Source organism: Sarcophilus harrisii, chromosome 2, assembly GCF_902635505.1.
Source record: "Sarcophilus harrisii chromosome 2, mSarHar1.11, whole genome shotgun sequence".
NCBI lineage: Eukaryota > Metazoa > Chordata > Mammalia > Dasyuromorphia > Dasyuridae > Sarcophilus > Sarcophilus harrisii.
In genome coordinates, this window is record NC_045427.1 from 16,563,411 (window position 1) to 16,588,851 (window position 25,441).

Sequence of the window (25,441 nt, forward strand, 5' to 3'; positions counted from 1 at the left end):
TATGATATCATTTTATTTTTTATTTTTTTAACATTTGTATTTATTTATTTATTTTTATTATAGCTTTTTTATTTACAAGATATATGCATGGATAATTTTTCAGCATTGACAACTGCAAAACCTTTTGTTCCAACTTTTCCTCTCCTTTCCCCCACCCCTCTCCCAGATGGCAGGTTGACCAATACATGATAAATATGTTAAAGTATAAGTTAAATACAATATATGTATACATGTCCAAACAATTATTTTGCTGTACAAAAAGAATCAGAATTTGAAATAGTGTACAGCCAGCTTGTGAAGGAAATCAAAAAATGCAGGCGGACAGAAATAGAGGGATTGGGAATTCTATGTAGTGGTTCATAGTCATCTCCCAGAGTTCTTTCACTGGGTGTGACTGGTTCAGTTCATTACTGCTGTATTGGAATTGATTTGGTTCATCTCCTTGTTGAAGAGGGCCATGTCCATCAGAATTGATTGTCATGTAGTGTGATATTTTTAAAACTCCATCATTTCCTACTGCCCTTAACAATGCAGTCCACTCTTTGCTCAGCTCCTTGTGACTCCCAGTGACTAAGACATAGCAGGTTCTGTGTTTCTTGAAAGAATGAGTAGATGGGGAAAAAAGAAGAATCTACCTCAGAAAAGTTTTACATTTATATTACTATAATAATACGATATCACATTTTTGTGTAATCATAGTTTCGGAAAAGATGTTCCAAGCTAAAGTGATGCCCTAGGATCATAGTTTAGAAATGGAAGGCATCTTAGAAGAAATCAAATCTAATCCTTGTCTCCATTTCACAGACAAGAAAAGTGAGGTAGAGATTGAGAGAAGTCAAATGACTTACCTATGGTTTCATAAAAGTAAGTGTATCACGTTGAATCTAGTTCCTTCTGATATCAAGTCTAATGTGCAATTCAATATTCTACTAATGGGCTGAGGAATAGGGAACCAAGTCCCTTAGCAGGGGTCTAATGCCTAAGTGTTTATAGAAATTACCAAAGTTCGGATATTTAATCAATTGTTAGTGAGTAAAAACAAATTCTTTATAGCAGTGGCGTCAAATTCAAATAGAAATGATCCCTCTGGGCAACATATTCACTTAGAAGACCACAAATTAACATTATCTGTGATGGATTATATTTTTATTTATTTTGTTAAACATTTCTCAGTTTCATTTTAATTTATTAGAATCTTGCTCTGGTGTTTCATAGGTCATACTGGTTACAAATATAACACCTCTGCTGTATAGTATAAAATTCCTGAAATTATATTCACATTTCTTTTAAGTATTAACATATTTTGTGAAAAGTTGTTATGCTATTTTATGTATTGAGCTATATGAAGTCACTAAACCAGTTTAATTAGCTTTAATGTTCAATATTAAACTTGCAATAAATCATATGATAAAATTTTACATACCAATCAATGAAACAGGACAACACACTTACCAATCACATGAAGTTGTTTTTAATAAAATAAAGCTTTGTAATCAATGTGAAAAATGATTTCTATTATAGCTTCATAATTCTGCATCTTTTTATTTCAACAGATCAGAAAGTTAAAGGACATTACTGAAAGTAGGGAATTCAGAAAATTGTCTCTGGAGCAATTCCACAGAAATAACTCCTCAACCTGAGAAACATCAATATCAGACGTCAAGTTATTAGACATCCCTCAGTCTTTGGAACAGTCTTTCTGCTTTCTTCAACCACCATTGACTCATCATTGCCAACACTTTCACCTTGCTCCCTGAGCACAGGCAAGACAAACCTGGCTCGAAAAGGCATGGTCCAGCTTTATATTCTTGTCACTGAATTGAATAGAAGCTAATGAATGAAAGTTAAGAGAGATCTGCAATTTCTGATCTGATTTAGAGATTTTCAGTCTGTCTAAGGGGGAACCTTTCTGCCATTCAAAGTGTATAAAACCAGAATGGGATGCCTTTGGGAGGAGTGAATTGCCAGTCAACCACCATATCTCAAAGGTCAATTTGGATAATGCTTTGTGAAGGTTGCTCCGAGGATGCTTTGGAGAAGGTTTGCTAAAGTTCCATATTCCTCAGTATTCTGCAATTTAAATATAAAGGAATTCAGAATTTTATAACAATTGCTAGTATTTTATTGTCCTTAAAAGCTTATAAGACATATTACATGTTATCTCATTTAATCCTTTTATTCCCATTTTTTAGGTGGAGAAATTGAGGGTAAAATGGATTAAGTGGCTTGCCTCAAATTATACAGCTAATAAGTATTTGAAAGAGGATTTGAGTTTGAATTTTCTCAATTTTAACTATAGCACTATATCCACTGCACCATAGAGCTGCCAGTTGGATTGCATTGCATTGTATTGATTATATAAAAAAAATATAAATATTTTAAAATAGGATCCTGCTTATATTTGTAATCTGGGTTAAATCTCTAGCAAACTGAATTAACAAGAAGATACTTGATTTAAAAATAGGAAAATTTTAAAAAAAGCAAGAACTCCTTTCTTTTCACATGTCATGTTCCTATTTAAAACTCTCACTCCAAGGGCCTATAAAACCTTGAGGCCCACCCTTAATGATTTCCTGCAGATCCCCTGGAAAGCATTAGAAAAATATTTCCCTGCAATAGGCTATTCACGGAAGCAAAATCAATAGTTTTTAAGAAGACATTTTGCAGATGCAGTATTTATGTTGTTCAACTGCCCCTCATTTCTTGTCCATCTCCCCTGAAAAATGGCCCCGTGGTAATTGTCCATTATGTATGGACAGATATTGGCCTGCGCATCCCAGGGTGCATTCAGGGAAGAAGAGGGGATAGCAATAAATAGCAGATGGAGTTCCCGAGCTTGCTCATGCTGCCATTAGCCAATGCAGATTAATTTCATCATGTTATTTACAAATGGAGCATCAAACAGAATTATCCTTTAAAGCAAAACAAGATGAAGCAGTCACTGTCAGGGTAGCTCCAGATCTAATAGGTACCTGAATGATAGGAAGGGAGGAAAGGGTCAATAAAATATTAATCATAGGGCTGGGTATAGATATGGCTCCTGAAGATGAGTTTTTGAGCATTCAAAGAATCATTCCTGCTGTGTATTCTTTAAATTATTTAATTCATTAAGACTCTGGCTGTCGTTTCAGACTTTGCAGGTATCAGAGCTACTGTCTTTGGCCATCTTCAAATATTTTACTCAAATGGCTTTCTCTCTGTTTTTCTCCTTGGAAAAAGGGCTAAACTGGAGAGAAAGTAAAGCAAAGAAGGGAATGAATGCTCATAATTTTCTTTGTTATTCAGTACCCTGACTCTACCCCTGTTCTTTTTGCAGATGCTTTGTTGTTATTTAGTGCTTTAGTCATGTCTGACCTCATTTAGGTTTTCTTGGCAAAGATACTAGAATGGTTTGGCTATTTCCTTTTCTAGCTCATTTTATAAACGAGGAGCTATAGCAAAAGGGGTTAAGTAACTTGCCTAAGGTCACACAGCTAATAAGTATCTGAGGCCAGATTTGAAGTCATAAAGATGGATCTTCCTGACTTCAGGCCTGGTACTCTATTCACTGAGCCACCTAGCTTCCTGATGCAAAGGTCAAGTTAACAGGTTTTTTCCTCATCCATTTAGGAGGATGAGAAATCAGGAAGTCCCAGTTCTCAATCTACCTCTTCAGTTTTGTATGTGAAAGTGGGCTCTCTCTGAGCCTCAGTTACTCTCTAGGGTGTTGTGAAAATGAAAACTAAGACCATGGTCAACTTTTTAATTTAATATTTATATTTTCCATAATTATATGTGAAACAGTTTTTTAAAATTTGTTTTAAAAACTTTAAATTCCAGCTTCTCTTCCTTCTTCCCTACCTCACATCCCCATTGAGAATGTATATGTGAAGTGATGCAAAACATTTTCATAAAAGTCATGTTGCAAAAGAAAATAGAAATTTCTCTCTCCCTCCTTCTCCCCAAACCCCCATCAAAATAAAGTAAAAAAAATGCTTTGATCTGTATCCAAACACAATCAGTTCTTTCTCTGGGTATGGATAGCATTTTTCATCATAAGTCCTTCAGAGTAGTCTTGGATCAATGTATTGCTGATAATAGTTGGAATTAACAGCTGATCATCCCCTAACATTGTTTTTATTTTGTACATAGTACATTCACTTTGTTTGAATTCATGAAAAACTTTCCAGGTTTTTCTGAGAGCATCCTGCTAATCATTTCTTATAGAACTATAATATTATGTCATAAACACATGCAACATTTTATTCAGCTTTTCCCCAATTGATGGGCATCCCCTCAGTTTCCATTTCTTCAACCTAAGAAAAGAGCTACTATAAATATTTTTGTACAAATAGGTCCTTCCTTTTTAAAAAATCTCTTTTGGGCTTCTTAACTAGTAGTGGTATTATTAGATCAAAAGGCATTCATAATTTAATCCAATTATATCATTTTATATGTAATTGTTTACTTACTTTAGCTTAGTATAAAATGAAGTATTCTTTTTTTAATGGATAAGGAAAAGTGAAATTCATAGAAATAAAATGACTTATTCATGATCATATCATCCTAAAATCATATATTCTCTAATTTATTTCAATTTATTGAATCCAATCCTCTCATTTTAGAGTTATGGAAACTGATGCTAGAGAAGTTATAGTCACATAATTATTTAAGTGTAGGATTGAAACCAGTTCTCTCCTACATCCAAGTTTGATGCTCTTTGTATTTAGCTATGTCATGTTAAAAATAGGTCAATTTCTCCATCAGTGAAGTACCCATATTTGTGGCAAATGGATTTACACTAATGAGATTACAAATCTACATTTTCCCAATAGATGAACAAATAGTTCTCAAAATGAGTATCACAAACAAACCTCAATGGGATGAAGAATCAGTATTCCTAGGAGATGAAAAAGTGAAGCATCCCTCTGGGTCAGAGTGGTCTAGCAAGACTTTTTAGATTAGAAGGGATGTGAGCTCAGTGACAAAGATTTAGAAAAGGAAGCATAGAAGGGAGATCAGAATTATCCCGGTCTGGAGGACCATTTGAGCAAAGACAAGAAGGAAAATGCCATAGACATTTGTGGAATAAAAAATGAAGTAGCACAGCTGGCAACATTCCTGCCAGTCCAAATCAGGTTAAAATATAGTATGTCAAAATGTCAAAAAATAAAGACAAAATAAAACCTATATCATATTTTAAAGCTAAGTCAATATGTGGCCCATAGGTCCACATGTATAGATTATATATACATTAGTGGCTCCTATTTGTATTTGAGTTTGAATGAATCTCAGACACTCCCCTATTCTACACTATTGTTCAATTGGAGAAAAAAAAAAAAACAAACTAAACTACGTATAATGAGAGCAATTCCAAAGTTGGATAGGTCACGTCTCATGGTGGTAGGTTCCCCCTCCTAAGAGGACTTCTGGGAGAAGCCCTTTGAATTTTTTATTGCTATGTTTAAAAAAGAGTTCTTGTTCAGGTTGAAGCAGATGATACCTGACATCTTTTTCAAACCTTCCAGTGATGGTTTTTCCCCTAAGGAGTTTTTTAAAAAAGAGACAGTCATCACTGGACAGGCAACGGTGATTTATTATTGTATCAGGAAAAATATTCACATTCGTTCTCAATTTACCAAGAGTTGCAAGTGGTAACAATCTGCAAAAGTGGCCATAGTCATGAATAAAGAGTTTCCCAGGTTTTGCATCTACTACTTGAACATCTCTGGACCTAGCAACGGCACTTCCTTGGGAAAAAATGGCAGGCATGTGGCACTAAAAAATCCAGGAATGAAATGAAGCTAACTTTCAGTATTCTGCCTTCATGAGTGGAGAAAGAGTAGAAATTTAGTTTCCAAACAGATCCAAATTGTTTTAATTCTTAGGAATACAGGAAAGTGAACTGCATTTCAAGATGGGAAATCTAAATTCAAATCCTATTTCTGGTCTACATATGAGATTGTGTACAAGTAATTTAACTTTTCTAGGTTTAAATTTCCTCATAAGTAAAATAATAAAGTTAGACTACATCATCTTAAGGTTCATTTTAGGTCTAAATTCTGTGATTCAAAATTTCGAAAAGGAAAACAAAAGTCTCCAAGAAGTTCCCCAAATTGTCACAAAGTTCAAGCAAGTAAACATTAAGGATTTCCACAGTCTTCAAGTTTATCTTGTTTTGGACGCTGTTCTAATGAGTTTGGTTACCTGGTTTCCAAAACCATAGGACACTAGAAGCAGGAATCTGGTCAGACTAGTAGACGTAAGTATGATGCAATAGCAAAAAGTGACAGCTGAATTAAGGGAGACAGAAAAAGTGTAAAAACATGAAAAAAAGCTCATAAAGCCCAGTTCTCTATAGACATTTAGAAGAGCAGTAAAGAGCCCCACATGCCAAATTAGTCCCCAAGGACAAAGCAACACAGCTAAGTATGATATTTGGCATTCATAGTGATGTCCTTAAGTCATCAAAAAATAGTTTAGTTAGTTTTATGTAGAGTCATAAGTAATATATTGTAGAGGAATTTCCATAAATCATTATTATTTTGAAAAATTGCACTTAGGATAATAATATTTAGAGCTAAAAAGGATCTTGGAAATCATGCTGATCTAGACAAATTACAGCATTATTTGACTTAGGAGAAAACTGAGATGCAAAGAAACGACCTTGCTCAAGGTCACTGGGGTGGTGGAACTTGGTGTCATCTCTCTTGAAATTCAGACTTAGTGCCTTTTACATTATGATTCAGAGGTATACTATGTAATTTAAGAAGATTTCTATAGAAAAAAAATAATTTAAAATTTAAAAATTAATTAAAGACATGTATTTTTTCTTATAGCATGATGTAGTATAGAGAGATTTGGATTTGGATTTGGGTAGGTATAACTGTGTTCATGTTTTATCCCTTCTTTATTTGAGGTGGCTTAGTGGGTAGGATGCAAGGAGTTGCAGTCAAGATGTAAATTTAAATCCCACCTCAGGTACTTACTCCCTCTCTGCTCCTGGACAGGTCACTTAACTTATCTTGGTCTTATTTTTCTTACCAGTAGAATTGGAATGATAATAATAATAACACCTACCTTATTGGGTTGTTTTGATAATAATAATGACACCTACCCTATTGAGTTGTTTTGACAATCAAATGACACTAGCAACACACTTTTCAAATGTCATTATTAATTCATTTTTCGTCTGTGAATCTTAGCTTCCTCTTCTGTAGGATGGAAAAAATTTACTTATATATACTGTGTCAGTTGTTTGGGAAACGGTTGTAGATATAAACAACTTAAACATTAGGGCTTCTTGAACTTTTTTTATGTTACCCCTTTTTGCTCAAGAAATTTTTACGAACCCCTGAGCATTTAGGTACATAAAATAGATACATAAACCAAATATTTACTGATAATAAATCATAAGGAAATGTTTAAAAAATTCTTTGTTTTATATATGTGTATATATGTAATCTTACCATTTATTAAAGATGAAAGCAAATTTGTATACTAATGAAATGGATGTGCTCATTTATTTTTAAATAAAAATTATATCTTGGTAGACTGATACTTAGAGACATAGAGAATTCAGAAACATTTCACTGTTGCCAAATTTTTCATGATTCCCACATTTATTTATGGTCCTCCACATGGGTTTGTGACCCATAATTTAAGAAGATTTCTCTCTATATATTTTCTTATTTTTAATAATAAACCTAGAGAAAAGTATTGGGGGCTAGTTTAAGAAAAACATAGAAAGGGATTGGATAGACTGGAACAGTATGGATGAGAGGTAAACTGTACCAATGAAGAAAGGATTCACATTAATGAGATGACAAATCTACATTTTTTCCAATAGATAAGTAGTCAAAGAAGATGAACAAGCAGTTTTTAAGATAAGTATCACAAATGTAAACAACCATATGAAAAAATAATCCAAATCACTCCTAATAAAATCAATACAAATTCAAATTAATTTCAGGTTTTACATTATCCCCAGCCAAGTAGCAATGGTGACAAAATATATTACCTGATATTGGCCCAAACATTGTCTGAATGAATTTGGATTATGCTGAGAAATGATGGAAATGGCTATATTTATTAACTCATATTTTCCAATAGAAATGATGGAAATGGCTATATCTATTAACCTATATATTCCAGTCCTAGGTATATATCAGATGGAGATTAAAAAATAGAATTACCATATATATGCATGCAATACATACGAGTATGTGTGTGTACACATAGATTAAAAATAGAAACCATAGCTGTTCTTTTTGTGGTAGCAAAAAAGTACACAAATAGAATTTCATTGGGTAATACATAAACACATTGTGGTACATGAAACTGATAGAATATTACCATGCAAGAAAAAATGATTCTGAATTATAAAAATGCAGAAAAAGCACAGAAGGAGGAATTTATTTGAACTGAAGCAGAGTAACATTAGCAGAACTGATAAACAATGTAAATTGAAAGATTAAAATGAGTGAACTCCCTGTAATCATAATGCTCTCGCTTAATCCTGGAGAACCGAAGAGGAAATGCATGTCTCTTGAATTGGAATTTAGGCCAATGTGTCTGGAATTCTACATGTATAGCTAGGAATGGGTGAAATGTTGGTTGTTCTGAGAATTTTTTTTTCAAATTCTTTGTTGTTTATAAAATTTGAATAGAAATGAAGAATGGGTTATATTCATAAATGTATATTATGTAAACAAAAACAGAAAACATGCAAGTTTTTTTAATTAAAAGAAATGATAAACTTCACAGTACAATTGCTGTATGTCATGTGTACAGTAAACTAGCCCCACAGAGCATCCTTTTTGGGTTTACTTTCTATGCATTGAAATAGTAAAGTAGATTTTCAGAAGGCAGGGTTTTCTTTGGGATTCCATTATCAAATAACCCTGAAGGGCTGTAGTTTTCTATTAATGTCATTCAAAAGCCTCCATCAGTGTGATTCCAATTAAATATCAGATAGTAGCCTCAATTAATCTTTAGAAAAATGGTATTTACTAAGGTGACAGTGTAATAACAGTTGGTGTAAAATGTTCTCCCTTCTCTCAAAGTCTGGGGAGTTACATAAACAGGTTCCAGGAGAGAGTGGTTTGCAACTTAATATGTGAAGGTAGGGAGCCATATAGATAGAGAACAAGCATCCAAAATGTAAACTCACTTTAGTAACTCTTCTTTGGAATTGTAGAATTAATCTCTGGTTCAAGGAACCATATACCTTGGAGTAGCTTCTTCCTTTAAGTTACTTTTTTTTATATCTGTGTTTTTATTTGTATTATATTAAGGGCACTGCTATTCCCCCCAATCACTTGGACTATAATTTAAACATTATTCTTGATTCCTTCCTTTCTGTCATTCTCCATTCCCAATCAATAGTTTGGATTGTCAATGTCATCTTTGCAATATCTCTTAAATATTTCCACTTCTCTCATCTGTTACGACTACCACATTGGAACAATTCCTCACTAGTTCACCCTTCAACAATTGTAATAGCCTGCTGATTGGTCTACCTGCATTGTCTCCCCTCATACCAATTTGTTCTCCATTCAGCCGGAAAGAGATTTTCCTAAAGCTCAGGTGCAACCATATTATCCTCTAATCAGTAAACTCCAATTGTTTCCTATAATCTCCAGGATCAAATACAAATTGCTCTGTTTAGCATTTAAAATCCTTCATAACCTAGCTGCTCTCTTATCCCTCCCATCTTTCCAGCTTTTTTTTAACTCCTTATTCTCTCTATGTACTCTGATTCAGGAGGCACTAGCTTTTTCCACAAACAAGACACTCCATCTTTTGACATTCTCTGGCTATTCTCCACCCTGAAATATTCTTTCTACTTATCTCCACCACCTGGCTTCCTTCAAGGTCCAGCTAAAATCCCATGTTTTACATAAAGTCTTTCTCAGTTCCTCTTAATTTTAGTGTTTTCCCTTAATTATTTTTCATTTATCCTATAAATACTTATTTCTATATATTTGTGGTTATCTTTCCCATTAGGAGCTCCTTGAGAACAAGGACTATCTTTTGCCTTTTTTGGGGAGAGGAGAAAGTGCCTTGCTAATAGTTGGCCCTTAATAAATGTTTGCTGACTCTTAGTGTTTTCTTCCATGTGTTTCTTTCTGTTCCAGGTTAATTGCAGTATCTCCTATTCATCTTTTATCTCCAATACCATACATGGTCAACAGAAAGAACGAGCAGAGAAAGGAAGAAATTAATCTGATCTTACCTTTCAAAAATTGTCTTGAAATGAAATTTTCTGTTCTAGAACTGAAATAGTTTTCTACCTGGATTGAATTCCTCTGAACTGAGGTCATTGATTGACTGATATTCCTTATTACTATTGGGAGCACCATCATTTCCATAGTACTTCTGGTTTATAGCCTTAGCCATATCCTTAACTTCTCAGCTATACTCAATCCAAAAATCCAATCCACTAGCAATGTCTGGTTTTTACTTTCTTACTATCTCACATATATGTGCTTTCTCTCCACTCCCATAAACCACCACTTCAGTTCAGGGGAACCAATTAGTTCATGTTCTTATCGTCTCTCACTCATATTATTACAATTGCCTCTTAATTGGGCTCAATGATTCATCTTTCTTCTCTCTAGTCTATCTTCCTTTCTTTAGCTGCAGTAATTTTCTACAAATTGTTTATCTGACTTTGTCATCCTTTTACTTAAAACCCCCAACAGCTCCCTTTTTAACTCCAGGAACACATGCAAAGTCTCTTGTTTTTATTTAAAGATCTTCATAATCTTTCCCTACTTTTCCAGTCTTGTCAACCTTTATTTCCCTCCACATCCTCCATGATCCAAGAATTCCAGCCTGCTTACTGTTCCCTATGACACCTTATCTGCCAGCTCCTTGCCTTCTTACAGGCTGTCTCATATGTTGGAAGTACACTGCTTACTGGACTCCTTTTACTTGACTCCAATCCCACTTCATGCAAAGAAGGTCTTTCATGAGCTCTGATATCTTTCCCTCTGAGGCTACATTCTATCCATCCTGGATATACCTCGTGTGGACAAGCCATTTAAATTTTGTCTGTTGTCTCCCCTATTAGTATGTGAGCTTCTTGACGTCATAGAATTTTTTCTTGTCTCCCAGTTCATAGCATGGTACTTAGCACATAGTAGGCACTTTATCATGACTTATTAATGTGATGCTATGCAAATGGCATTATGATAATTACAATAAAAGCTAGCATTTCCAATATTTTATAGTTTTCAGAGTACTTTGCATATATTACCTCATTTGATCCTCATGACAGCCTTGTTAGATAGATGCTATTATTATCCTCATTTTACAGAGAAGGGAACTGAGACAGAGAAGTTAAGTGATATCATACAGTTAATAAGTGTTTGAGACAGGATTTGAAACCATCTTCTAAATTCCAAGCCCAACACTATCTAAAACTCCACATAATTAACAAATAAGCTTCAGTTATCTGGACAATTGACTTGAGCAAAAGGGCTCATTCGCCATGCTAGGCACATCATTGTGGCAATAACCAGGCTTTTAAATAACACTGTGATCCACGACATAATCCCTGAAGACTTTTCTTTCTTGTTATGTTCTGCCCAGACTAAAACTGAAATCAGTCTGCATTTCCTCTGCTCCCACTGACAAAACACCTGGAACCAAAGCAAGCACTGGGGAATGGAAATGCCTTTTCTCTAGTCTCCTGAGAGAATAATCTATATGCAGAGAACTGAGAACTGGCTACTTAAAACAACAACAATACCAACAATACCTTGGAGACCACTTACTGCTCAGAGGCGTGATACTTGGAGTTTTTCTAAGGCCATCTTAGGCTTCATTAAACAAGGCATAGTGTTGAGAAATTAGGAGCTGGCGATGCAGCCATCTGTCCTAATTAGACTCTATCTGCATGATCGTGTCCAGGGCTGAGCAATAGAGATGAAAAAGTTCATTGAGAAGAAACTGGAGAGAGTTCCAAATGAGGATGGCCAGGGTGGTGAACGCCTTTGGTTCATACCTGTTTATGCAGTTAACCATTGCTTCTCTTCCCATCACTTCACTGCAGGCACTGAAGCTCAAAGGATGAATCTCCTAACAGATCAAGGTCAATGCTGATTCAGGTTCGAGCCTGAAATAATAACACCTAGTATTTTTAGGACATTTTCACTGAAGGAGAGAGAAATAAATCAACAGTGGGATTTGGCAAACATTGGACATAACGGGATGCTGGGATGAATTAGGAAAACGATGGCCCTCGGAATAAGAAAGGTGATAGTCTTGCTGCTTTCTAGTCCAAAAAGGCAACATTTAGAATATTGTAGTCGGTTCTGAGAGTCACAGCTTAGAAATAAACTAGATAAGCCAGGGGAATATCCAGAAAAGGGGACTAGGATGATGAAGCACACTGAATTCATGTCAAGGAAGAATCAACTGAAGGAAGAAGGGATGTTTAGACAGCAGAAGAGAAGAATGGGATGGAGGTGGAAAGGGTAGATAATAACTATCTTTCAGTATCTATAAGGATTAAGCTTGCTCTACGTGATCCTAGGTAACAGAATGAGCAGTAATGGGGAATTTGCAGTTAGATGATGCGATGAATAAAATACTGGATTTGGAATTAAGAAGACAAATTCAAATTCTACATAGACCTTTACCAGTTTTGTGACTCTAGGCAAGTTAGTTAACTTTTTTTTTTCAGTTTCAGTTTTTAATCTGTAAAATGGGGATAATAGTTGTGATGAATATCAAGCAGAATAACATATGCAATTTATTGTTGTTCAATTAAGTCTGATTATTTATGACCTCATTTGGGGTTTTTTTTGACAATAATACTGGAGTAGTTTGCCATTTATTTCTCCAGACCATTTTTACAGAGGAGGAAAGTGACCAAACAAGACCAAATCAATTGTCTAGCTAGTGTCAAAGGCCAGATTTGAACTCATGAAGTTGTCTTCCTGATATCAAACCTAGTACGCTATCCATTGTGCCACCTAGCTGCCCATATGCAAAATGCTATGGAAATGATAGTTATTATTGATGATGATGAGGATGGTATAATGATCATTATAATGATGATGACTCAAAGTTCAGCAAAACAAACAAAAGAAAACAACAAACCCAAAACAAGATTTCTAACAATTAGAGTTTCCTTACAGTAGAATAGATTCTTATGGAGGCAATGGACCTCCTTCAGTAGAGGTTGGAATCAGGGGCAGGATGGAGACTTGTTGGGAACAGAATAGAGAAGATTCTTCACGTACAGACATCACCCTGATGGATTGGTTGTTGGAAGTTGCAAGGGTCCCCTCCAACTCAAAGATTCTGTGAAGATGAGAACTCATTCCCTGAGTGAGCTCTATCTACTAAGAGAAAGATTTTGAGTTATGGAAGGTATTAAACTTGATGACTGTGGCACAAGATATAAGTGCCAATTTTCTTGCCAATTTTTTTGTTAAGCATTGTTGGACAAAGATGAGATTGAGAGTCAATGAGCCTTAGTTTGCATTTTAAATATTTGCTTCTTTATGAGTCAGGGACTAAGTTTAGTAGCAAAAACTTGTAATACCAAATTTCAGAGAGCAGATTTCTTTCTTAATTTGTTGATTTGAAGTATTCCTGCAGCACAGACTATCTGCATTAGGGCCCCTCTCAAGAATCTTTTATTCTATTATAGATAATTATATATATTATTATATATTATATCTATCTACCTATATTACATATAGAGATCTATTATCTATCTATCTATATATTATATAGATCTATTATAGATATATCATATATATTATAATATATCTATTATATCTACATAAGAAACAAATTCCTCTTTAGCATTTAAACATTTTACAATATGACTCAGGGCTGTGCACAGTCCAATCAAAGTAATGTCCTTGACATTATCTGCATGCAGGATTCCCCCTTCCTTCTTATTCTGCATAGATCATACCCATTGCCCAGCACTCTTTCCCTACTCATTTCTGCCTCTTGCAATACCTACTTATACTGAAGGCTCAGTTTAAGTGCAGTGTCCTACCTGAAACATTTTTGCTTTTGCCCTCTGTTAATTCTCTTGCATTATTTTGCATATCATCCATTTATCTATCTTTCCATCTATCATCTATCAATGTATTTATCTTCTCTGTCTCTGCCTCTGTTCTATCTCTGTGTCTCTGTTTCTCTGTCTCTGTCTCTTCACATATCCTTAAACATGTTATCTCACATCCAATCCCTATAGAATATTAATTTCCTAGAGAAAGAATGATTTTCATTATTTTCTTTTTATTCGTAATGGTGAGAAATTCTTGTGAATAGAATTAAATTAGAACAGGTAGGTCAGTCTTGCTGAGGTAAACCTCATTCTGGTGAAAGAATTGTGACCTCTTTATCCCATAATCTCTGCCATGCAATAACCAGTCCATTTGACATTATTATTACTTCAGTTGTTAATAATTTTTCCTTAAAGCAATCCTGGATGTACTCATTGGAGAGTTCTACTTGATAGCTAGGTGGTGCAGTGAATAGAGATCTAGAACTGGAGTATGGAAAACCTGCCTTAAACACTTACTAGCTCTGATTCTAAACAAATCCTTTTGCCCTGCTTGCCTCAGTTTTCTCATCTGTAAAATGAGTTGGAGAAGAAAAAAATGAACTACTTTTCCAAGAAAAACCCACAAAGGGTCCTGAAGAATTGGACATGATTGAAGTGACTGAAGGATAACAAAAATTGCTCTTGTTGCTCCAGTTTCCATTCAATAAGCTGAAATATGCCTTTTGATAACCTTTCAGATAATTGAAGGCAACTTGGATGTCCCTCAGTAAGTTATACACACACACACACACACACACACATACATACATACACGCATACACACACATATATAACACAGACATATAAATAGATATAGATAAATTAGATGAATAGAAAGATACGTAAACAATTTAATATGATTCTTTTTGGGATAGTAGCAGCTGTGTGAGTGTGGGTCTAGGAGCAGACTTTTCTAAGCCTCGAAAGAAGCCAAAGATTCTAAGAAATAAGGAAGGGCCATTCCAGGAATAGAGAACTATCTGAGCAAAAGGTACTGAAGTGGGAGAGACATTGTTATGTGTAAGTGAAAGCAGAAATCTGAAACAGAAAGAATGAGACTGTGAGCAGATTTGTTAATTTCTGCATAAAGTGTTAGGTAAATCATTAGGAGAACAGCAATGTGGTATAGGAAAAACCAGTTTTAGAGTCAGGAAATCTGGATTCCTATTCTGCTTCTGTCACATCCTAGCTCTGTGTCTCTGGATTAGTCCCTTCACATCTTTGAGACCTAGTTATATCCTCTATAAAATGGGAAATAGTTTTTCTTATACCACTTATCTCTAAGGATTGTTGAGAACAAATAAGATAATATATAATATATACAATATATATAATATATAATAATAAGATATAAATTCATTTCACTTCCACATGAATTTAGTGAGTGCTTCCCCTGAGCAAAACCTGGTTTAAGTGATGCAAGGAATACAAGAAAAAAGCTTTAAGTAATCTCTGTCCTGAAAAGAAGGTAATAATAACAGCTCTCTCACAAGAAGGTTGTGTGGATTTAATGAGCACATACATAGACATTTATATACATGTATGTAGATGTACACATATAGTTTATATTACTCATTCACTTATAGTGTCTCTTATGCACACACACAAGTGTAGGGTAGTTATTGTTATTAATTAAAGAAGTTACATTGTGCTGGGGAAGATAATGTTCATATAGAAGATTGCCCAAATCTAACAAAATAAATACAAGATAATTCTGTAGTCAGGGGACATTAGCTTTGCCCATTCTAGATAGAGTTAGTATTCATTTCTATAATACAATCATAATAATGTAGCTATGACAGCTAGAAAGACTAAATTTAGTTTGGAAGGAATAAATGTGATATAATGGAAGATTGCTAGGTAGCTAGGTAACTGTGGATATTACTATCAGGTGAATAATGCTGAAAGAGATTCAAGGTGACACACTTTGTAAGTGTTAAAGGCAAGATTGAAATACAAAGTGTGTGGATTTGCAGCTCAGTACTGTTTACTTTTAGAGCTCACTTTCCTCTTTGTTGCAAGGAGCCCACTATGCACCAGGGTCTGCCCAATGAATTGCCTGGATAACCCCTACTTGAATATAGTCTCCCCAGCATGATGGTTCATGATCACACTGATTAAATTCTCTTTCTCCTGGAAGCCTGGACAGTGACAGAGTTGGGCCCCATAATGGAAAACTTTGGCTCAGTTGGGTTTAGGAAGAATTTGAAAGTCTTTTGTTTTGCATGAATTATGGCGACAGTAATATGGGCACTGGCACCCTGTCAACAATAATTGTAACATCTCTTCAATTACACTTGCCTGCCAATGGCTTCATATTTCAGCTAATGGATGCAACAGGGAGGTACTAGAGGGCAAATGGCTCATTTAAGTCCTTTCTGATCTTCCAGTAGAATTGGGTCTTCTCTTTATTAATAAAACTCCTGGTGTTATCGAGGTCACTGAGAGGTGAAGTTGATGACTTCACTTCTGTTGATTTTAAGCCAACCTAAGAGCCAAATGAGGTGATAGAAATGTTGGATCTAAGGGTTGACTTTCTGAATATATTGAATTTCATTCAACATTTATTAAGAACTTATTATGTGTCAGGATTTGTGTTAGGGTCTGGGAGACAAGAAAAAGAAACAGTCCCTCAAGTTCCATTTTGTGGCAACTTACTCCCCCTTTTTACTTGTCACTCACTCTCAATCTCTTGACTTCTTCCCCAATGGATGCAAATGTACCCATTTTATTCCATCTTCCTTTGCAAGAGAAACAAAACAAAACCAAATAGCAAAAATTGCACACGATCTTACCATTTCTATATTAGTGATTTCAACTTTTTTCATTTCTCAACCCTCAGAATCTACGTTTCTGATCTCCTAGCTCAATTGAAAATTCTTTCTACTAATACATTATTGTGGACTTGTGAACTGATTCAACCATTCTGAAAAGCAATCTGGAATTATTCCCCAAAGGCTTAAAACTGTGCATACCCTTTCATCCAACAATGCGTCTACTGGGCTTATATCCTAAAGAGATCATAAAAAGTGGGAAAGGACTCGTATTAACAAACATATTTATAGAAGCTATTTTTTAGTGGAAAGACTTGGAAATTGAGGGGATGCCCATCAACTGGGGGATGGATAAATAACTGGTGGTATGTGATTGTATGGAGTACTATTATTCTATAGGAAAGGATGAGGCAGATTTCAGAAAAATCTGGAAAGATTTACAGGAACTGATGCTGAGTGAAGTGGTCAGAACCAGGACAACACTGTACACAGTTACAGCAATATTGTGTGATGATCAACATGATAGACTTAGTTCTCAGCAATATAGTGATCTAAGACAATTTCAAAAGACTTGTGATGGAAAATGCTCCATATCAAGAGAAAGAACTGTGGAGTCTGAATGCAGATTAAAGCATATTATTTTCACTTCTTAAAAATTTGTTTTTTGTTTTTTCTTTCTCATTGTTTTCCACTTTTGTTCTGATTCATCTTTTACAAAATGACAAATATGGAAATATGTTTAACATGATTCTCTATATAGGGTCTATATTGGATTGCTTGCTGTTTGGGGGAGAAGGTTTATAAGAGAGGGAGGAAGAAACATTTAAAGCTCAAAATCTTATAAAAATAAGTGTTGAAAAATCTATCATTACATCTAATTGAAAAAAAACTATTATCAAGTACAATTTTTCTTTCCTAAATGATTAACACCTTTTAGACCCTAGATATAATGACATTTTTATGTCCTTCCTGACTTATGTGCTGCATAAGACCCTGGTGTCTATTCTCTCCTCAGACTCACTCTCCTCTTTGGGTTTTGCTCTTTCTTGGTCCTCCTGTTACATATCTGCCTATTCTTCAGTGTGTTTGCTAGTATCACTATCTCTACCCCATGCTTTTACTATGGGTATACTCCATGTACCCTATCCTGGACTCTCTTTTCTCTTTGACCACTTCTACCTAATAGAATTCAGCATATCCCATCAAATCAGTTGCCATTTATGCAGATCATTTTCAGATCTACACAATCTGCTGATTATCTCTAGTTTATTCTGATTGTAGCTTGTTACAGCCTTTTCTATGTTGTCTCTTTCATTAGACTGAATTCTTCGAAAGCAGGAATAATTTCTTTAAACTTTTCTTCCTATTACAATGCTCAATATGGTACCTGTTACGTAGTAGGTACTTAATAAATGTTTATTGATTGACTATATCAATCTCTCTACTGACTTCCACCTCCATTAATCATCATCATCATCGTCATCATCATCACTATCATTGTCCTTCTCCTTCTCATCATCACCATTAAAGATTTAGTGCGTATCATCAGCCAGATACTATGCAAAGTTTTTAAAATTAATTATTATTATTCTGCTGAGGCAATTGGGGTTAAATGACTTGCCCAGAAAGAGTTAAGTTTCTGAGACCAGATTTGAACTCAGGTCTTCCTGACTTCAGGGCTGGTACTCTATCCACTGCCCCACCTCACTGTCCTAAGTTTTGGGGATACAAAATGGCAAGAAATATCCCTTCTTTCAAGGAACTTATCATCTAATGAGGGAGAAACCATACAAACAAATATATACAAGTAAACTATATTTAGGATGAATGGAAAGCAATTGGTAGAGGGTAGACATTGGAACTGAGAAGAGATGGGGAATGTTTCCTTGGGATTTTAGTTGGGACTAAAAGAAGTCAGATAGTTGGAACATTTCAAGGATGGGGATATTCAGAGAGATTGCTCAGGATTGAGAGCCTTGTTTGTGGAACAGCCAGGAGACCAATGTTATTGGATTAAAGAATATGAATTGGAGAGTAAGATATAAGAAGACTGGAAAAGTAGGAGAGAACTAGGTTATAAAGAATTTTGTATTTGCTCCTGGAAGCAATAAGGAGCCACTGTAGTTTATTGAGTAGGAGAGTGACATGATTGGGCTTTTTTTTTGGACAATTGCTTATTGAACGTTGCCATTAAATGTTCTTTAAGCATTTCAAAATCAGTGTGTCCAAAACAGAACTAATGATTTCCCTCCTCCCAAAGCTTTTCTTTCTTTTTAACTTCTCTCTTTCTGCTCAGGACAACCTCATACTTCCACCCATCAGATTTTGTGACCTCAAAGTTCATCTCAACTTTTCATTTGCATCATGTCTAATTGTCTTCTAAGCCTTGTAAATTCTCTATCTTCCACATTTCTCACAACTTTCTCCTTCTTTTTAGTCACATAGATACAAGCCCTGTAATAATCATCTCTTGTCTTAACTAGGCAACACACTTCAAATATAATTTTTCTGCAAATCACTCAGTGACCAAAGGGATACTCTTAAAACATACGTAAGTCATTCTCTTGCTCAGAGGTTCCCCAAAACCATGAAGCTTGAATAGAAATTCTATTTGTCATTTAAAGCCTTTTACAATGTAGTTTCAGATCATTTCTCCAAACAATAAATAATATTTTCATGCACTGTTTCTCAATCAAACTGGTCTATGGGTTCTCTCTCATAGATAATATCCCATCTGTGTACCTTTACATTTACTATCCTTTTTGCCTGGAATATTCTTCTTCCTCTTCTCCACTTAGAAACTCTGGCTTTCTTTATAGTTCAGCTCAAACATTGCAGCTTTTCTTGGTCTCTTCCATATTGCAGGGCCCTGGTGAATTACTTTCCCATTACATTACACACACACACACACACACACACACACACAATGTTGTATGTATTTACTTTTATGCGCATGTTGTTTCACTTGTATCACATGTTCAGCACTGATACATCATAGATGCTTGATAAAGACTTATGGACAAAGTTGTTACTGTGGGATCTAGCACGTACTCTGATAAGTCAATATTTAAAAATTAAAAATTTAAAAATATTAAAAAAACGGACACATTATTATTGGAAGGCTAACAGTGGAGATGGAGGGAACAGGAAAGGTCTCTTATAGGAGGTGATGCTTGAGCTAATCCATGGGATTCTAGAGGTGGACATAAGGAGAGAGATCAGCACATAAGGTAGAGGTCCATAAGAAAAGGATGTGTAGTTTGGCAAATCCAAGTGTTTTCCCCTCTGAAGGAATCCAAGACAATAAATACACCTGGAGAACTATTTATGTTCTTTCAAAAGACACAGATTCACCAGAGTGGAAAGGTGAACTGTCTTTACTGTGGCTGGGCTTAGAAATGAAGCTTTACTGTTTTCTGATGCATTAAATAAAGCTTGTTTAATATTCATTTTTGATCAACCTGAATGCTTCATTGGGAGTTAATAGTCCCTTCCTTTTTGTGAGAGAGATTTAGACATATGTTGGATATTGATATTTCTGGGCAAAATACTGGGTGGATGCAAAAACAGATCAACTTAGGATATTTTTGCCAAAATCCCAAGTACTTTAATAAGTTACTTGAGAAGACTCCAAGACTGCAATTGATCTGTGTGAGACTACAGCCAAAGTGTGGCTTACATTTTAGGAGCTTGGAATAATGGGTAGACCCATGGACTTGGAGTCAGGCAAATTGACTTTGAAACCTACATCACTAATCTGCTAACCATGTGATCATGGATCAATCATTCTGGTTGTTAGAACTTCTGTTGCCTGTGAAGAGATAATATTTGTACTATTTCACAGAGTTTTATTACAGACATGATTTGCAAATCTTAAAATGCTACATTCATGAGTTTTCATTTTGATCTCTAAGTCTTTCACTATATTTAAATATAATTCAATTTCACAATTTTTGAGGCAAAATAGAGTGGATTCAGAGAATGTGAATTATATCACTCTGAAATACTAGACTGTATAATTGTTCCCACACAATAAAGTCAGGCCATTTATGATGCTCGAATCATATTTTTAGAGGGGGACCTTTGAAGTTCAACAAGCTCAACCCTCTTAGTTTGCTGATAAAGGAAGTGGAGCAGAGTGAGGTTATATGACTTACACAGGATTATGGATGAGCTCTGAGTAAACATCTAGATTTTTGTGTGTGTGTTTTACACTCCAATGTGTTCACAGATCTATGACCTCACGTGAGTTTTTCCTTGATGATGCATACCCAATTCTATCTATATCTGCCAACCCTGTGTGATTCTCATTCATATGAGACCCTGTCCCCCTAAAAATTCATCCTATGGGACCTATCCAATGAGGCTGGGTTTTTCTTAAGCTTTCTTGACATCCTAGAGAAATGAGTGAAACACACGGACCATTTTGAATACATAACTACCTCATGTCCTTTTTTGATCAGATCCTTCTTTGATGACATCCTTCATGCTAGTTCTTCCCAGTTCCTTTTTCATTAAGAATTAAAGCCTCATATTGTCCATGCTCTTTTCCATTGCTCTCTGAATGAATCTCACTTTTATTCTTGTACTTTATTAGTGTGGATAATTAGTCTTTAATAGGACTTAGCAGTTCTTTTAATTTCCTCCCTCAAAATCTGATTCAAACGAGGAAAGAATTGGAGTGTCAGAAATAAGAATGACTCTGTTCCTGAGCAAAATTGTGGAATGAATGGAACTTTAAGGGATTTTAAAATCTTCTTAGCCTCCTAAATGCAGAGAAAAAGAACATGTATCCATCTCAAAAACATCATTGCTCTCAGAGGAGAGAATTGAAATGAAATACACTTTCAATTTAACTCTCTAATATTTAAATTTCCCTAAAGAAATGTTATTGGATTTCAAGTTGTGAGAGTGAGAGCTGGTGCTCACATGGGTATGAGTGTTTCTCCTGCCTGAATATGAAGTCTGTTTCTTACTTCTTATGCATAGGTCACTTTGAATTGTAATGTACAAAGAATAATGATCTTTTCTGATAGGAAATGTAATCTTCCTCGTCCTTGATGAAAATTACTCTCATTCAGGCCATCCATTATTAAGTTTTGGACATCTACCTTTTGCTCAGACCTTGAAATATAGGACAAATATCAGTAAAGCAAGTTGGAATTTTGAATCCAAAAGAAATTAGTGATCAAAACATGAATCCAGTGCTTTCTCCAGAGCACAATGATGTAGGTAACAGAGCCCTCTGTGAATGGCGTTGTGTTGGTTGACTCTTGCACTGGAATATCTTGGAGCCTCTTGGAAGAGATCTGTACCCATTCAAAAAAAGTTTGACTTAACTATTCACAAACTAAGGAAATAAACCAACTAGATAAAATAGCACATTTTGTAAAGACTGTGATATTAAGTTAGATGGACAATCTGCTAAGCTCATTTATTTGTGTGTGTGTACAAGCACATGTTTATGCATAAATATTTGTGTACATAAATACACACAGATGACTAATGGGAATTTGCAGCCCAAGATAAGTAGGGAAAGAGTAGGAGAGCATTTGACTATGTGTGTTTATGACAGACACTGCAAAAGAACAAGGAGTCAGGTTCAGATTAAATAGAAGATAATAAATCCAACAAGTTGAATATGCTTCGGGAAACAACAAAACTCCTTCAGTGACCCCAGTGTTTTCCCAAGAACAGAGGCACATCTTTTTAATTCCAATAGTCTGCTGGTGTTGCTCGTTAGATCAGAGACATGGTCCATGCTAGTTTCTGAAGAATTTTCAAATTGGTATATCAAAGGTCTTAGAGAGATATATGGTAGGTGTGAACAGATTATAACATATTACTATTAATAATACATAGGATTTGCATAGTGCTTTAAGATTTGCAAAGTGCTTTACAAATATCTCTTTTATCCTCATGACTCAGTAAGAAAGGTTCTATTATTAGCATCCCCATTTTATAGATGAGGAAACAGATATTTAAATGGGGGTCGTTCAATGAGATAGAAATGAAAGTCAGTTCTTCTTGCCTTCAGATATATAAATCTATACTGTATCATCTAGCTGCTATAAAAGTAAAACGCTAGCCCTTTGTTATTTGAACTTTTTATTTTTTAATGAAATGGAAAGGAAAAAAATTGTCTGGGAATCACTAATTAAAATTAGGTTGAGGAGCAACATTGCCCATCAGCTAAAAGTGCTTAGAATAGAAAGACATAAATTGTTCTGAGAGTTTCTAGGAGACAACAGTATCTCTCAAAGGCAAACACCCTGCCTAGAAAGTGGGAATGGCTACAAAACACTTTTATCAATGCATTCATCTATGTCTGATCATTTTTAGTATTTTTCAAGGTTATAAATTAGAAATTATAAATCAAATAACTATTTGGGGACTATGGCACAAAGGTGATAGGGATTAAAAAACTAATCTATTCCTGACCTCAAGGGATTTACTTTCTATGCAGGGAAAGGACACAAACACACATAAACAAATGCAAAATAAATGTAGTGTAATGGGTTATCAGCTGATTGGGAAGATGTAGGAAGAGGTAGATAAGTTGATCTTTGCAAGAAACTGGAGATTCTAAGAAGCAGAGGTCAATAGGGATTAGATTCCAGAAATGGAGATCTAATCTGTATGAAGTCTTGGAGATGGGAAATGAATTGTTCTTTTGGAGGAACAGCTGGTTTGATTTGATCACAGAGTATGAAAAGCCATATGGTAAGCAATAAACTCAAAAAGGAAGATTGGATAGGACTATGAAGACTTTACCTAGTGCCTCTCTTTTAATGAGTAGTACATTTTGTTCTTTTCTGATGTTGAGACACCTTTGGAATTTTCCACAATCATTCAAGATTACAACCTGGCTTCAGAATCACATTCATCAGGTCTTTCATGACTCTAGACTATAACTCATCCATGTCTCATAGACACAGATCAGTTAAGGGCAGTTGGACGCCCTCTACTATTTCTGCTGACATTGGATTTCCATTACCTATTTTTTGTTCTGTCCTCTACCATGCAGAGATAATTCTTCTTGACAGAGAAAACAAAATGAGAAAAACCATGGTAAGGATTTTTGCCCTTCCTCCATTTGTCCATATCATTATATTGGACATCTGAGCCTTTCATTGACCTCCGTCCTTTCCCTAATCAAGCTTAAACATCCTAGTCCATTCTGTTGTCCTTAGTTTCCGTTTTTTGGCCTGAGATCATTTTGGTTTTTAGCTGTTCTGACACTATCTTTGTAGGATGGTACCTCACTTTTTATTCATCTTCTCTAACTTGCCCTTGCTGCCATTTTCTATGTGGATAGCATTATCCATTATGCAAATAGAATAATAAATGAAAGCTTATGAAGTGGCATACGGTGAACGTGAGTAGACTGTAACATATATCTAATAATAACTGTAATAACTAGCATTTATATAGTGATCTAAGATTTCCAAAGTGCCTTACAAATATCGTCTTTTTTAATTCTCATGACTCAGCAAAGTAGGTATTATTGACATTCCTTATTTGTAGATGAGGAAACTGAGGCAGTTAGAGCTTAAGTGACTTGTTCAAGATTTCAAAATTGGTGTGCAGTAATATATTGGAGGTGGAGTCAGAAGACTTGGGTATGAATCCTGCCTGGTATTTCTCTCTGTGTGTCTCTATCTTACTGTCTCTGTCTCTGTCTCTGTCTCGATCTGTCTGTCTCCGTCTCTATTTCTCTCATATATATACCTATATATCAGTAAACAGAAATATATTATATATAACCTTTTTGTTCTTCTCTAATGCCAAGACACCTTTGGTATTCTCCACAATCATTCAGGATCACAACCTGACTTCGTAATCAAATTCATCAATTCTTTCATGACTCTAGAATATAGCTCATCCATGCATCATAGACATAGATCAGTCAAAGGTACTATCTCTGCTACATTGGGTTTCCATAAACATCTATGGGTCTATCTATCTATCTATTCATCTATCTATCTCATTTATCTATTTCATCTATATATTTATCTCATCTACCCATCTATCCATCTATCTATCCATCTGTCTGTCTCTGTCCATCTGTCTGTTTATTCTTTCTCATCTATCAATCTATTCCATCTATCCATCTATCCATATATCTATCCCATTCATCTATCCATCCATCCATCTATCTACCTATTTATCTAATCTAATCTATCTATTGTGTGAGTATGGGGGAATCAATTACTCTCTCTTGGCTTCAATTTTCTTGTGTATAAACTGGGGTTAATTGCTAATATTGACTCCAAAGGATCTTTATTAGGATCAAATGAGATATTAACCCTAAGCACTATATAAATGCCAGTTACTATTATTGAGGATTTCCTTTGCATCTTTGCCAATCTCTTTTGCCTACTTATCCCTTTCTTCTCCCTCAGAGTTAGTTCATTTTGTGTCATCAGAATTCTATTTTTGCAACCTTCTCCTTCCTCCTAAACTGACTTCCCTTTTTAAAATTTAATCCATTTTACTTTCCTCCTAGCAGAAGGCTTCAGGTTTCAGATTAGAACATATTTTGGGGGCATGGCCAATGTGGCAACTTGTTTTGTCTATGTGTATTTGTTACAAGAGTTCCATT

General features: G+C 35.1%; 1 long non-coding RNA gene across 1 annotated transcript in view; it reads left to right on the top strand.

The window, feature by feature from the left end:
- The window catches only part of LOC116421231, a 142,862-nt gene that overhangs the window by 31,201 nt on the left and 86,220 nt on the right, over positions 1-25,441 (top strand). The window contains exon 2 of the long non-coding RNA XR_004231530.1: positions 1,554-2,040. This is a non-coding gene — a long non-coding RNA (uncharacterized LOC116421231). The remainder of the gene's footprint in view (positions 1-1,553; positions 2,041-25,441) is intronic.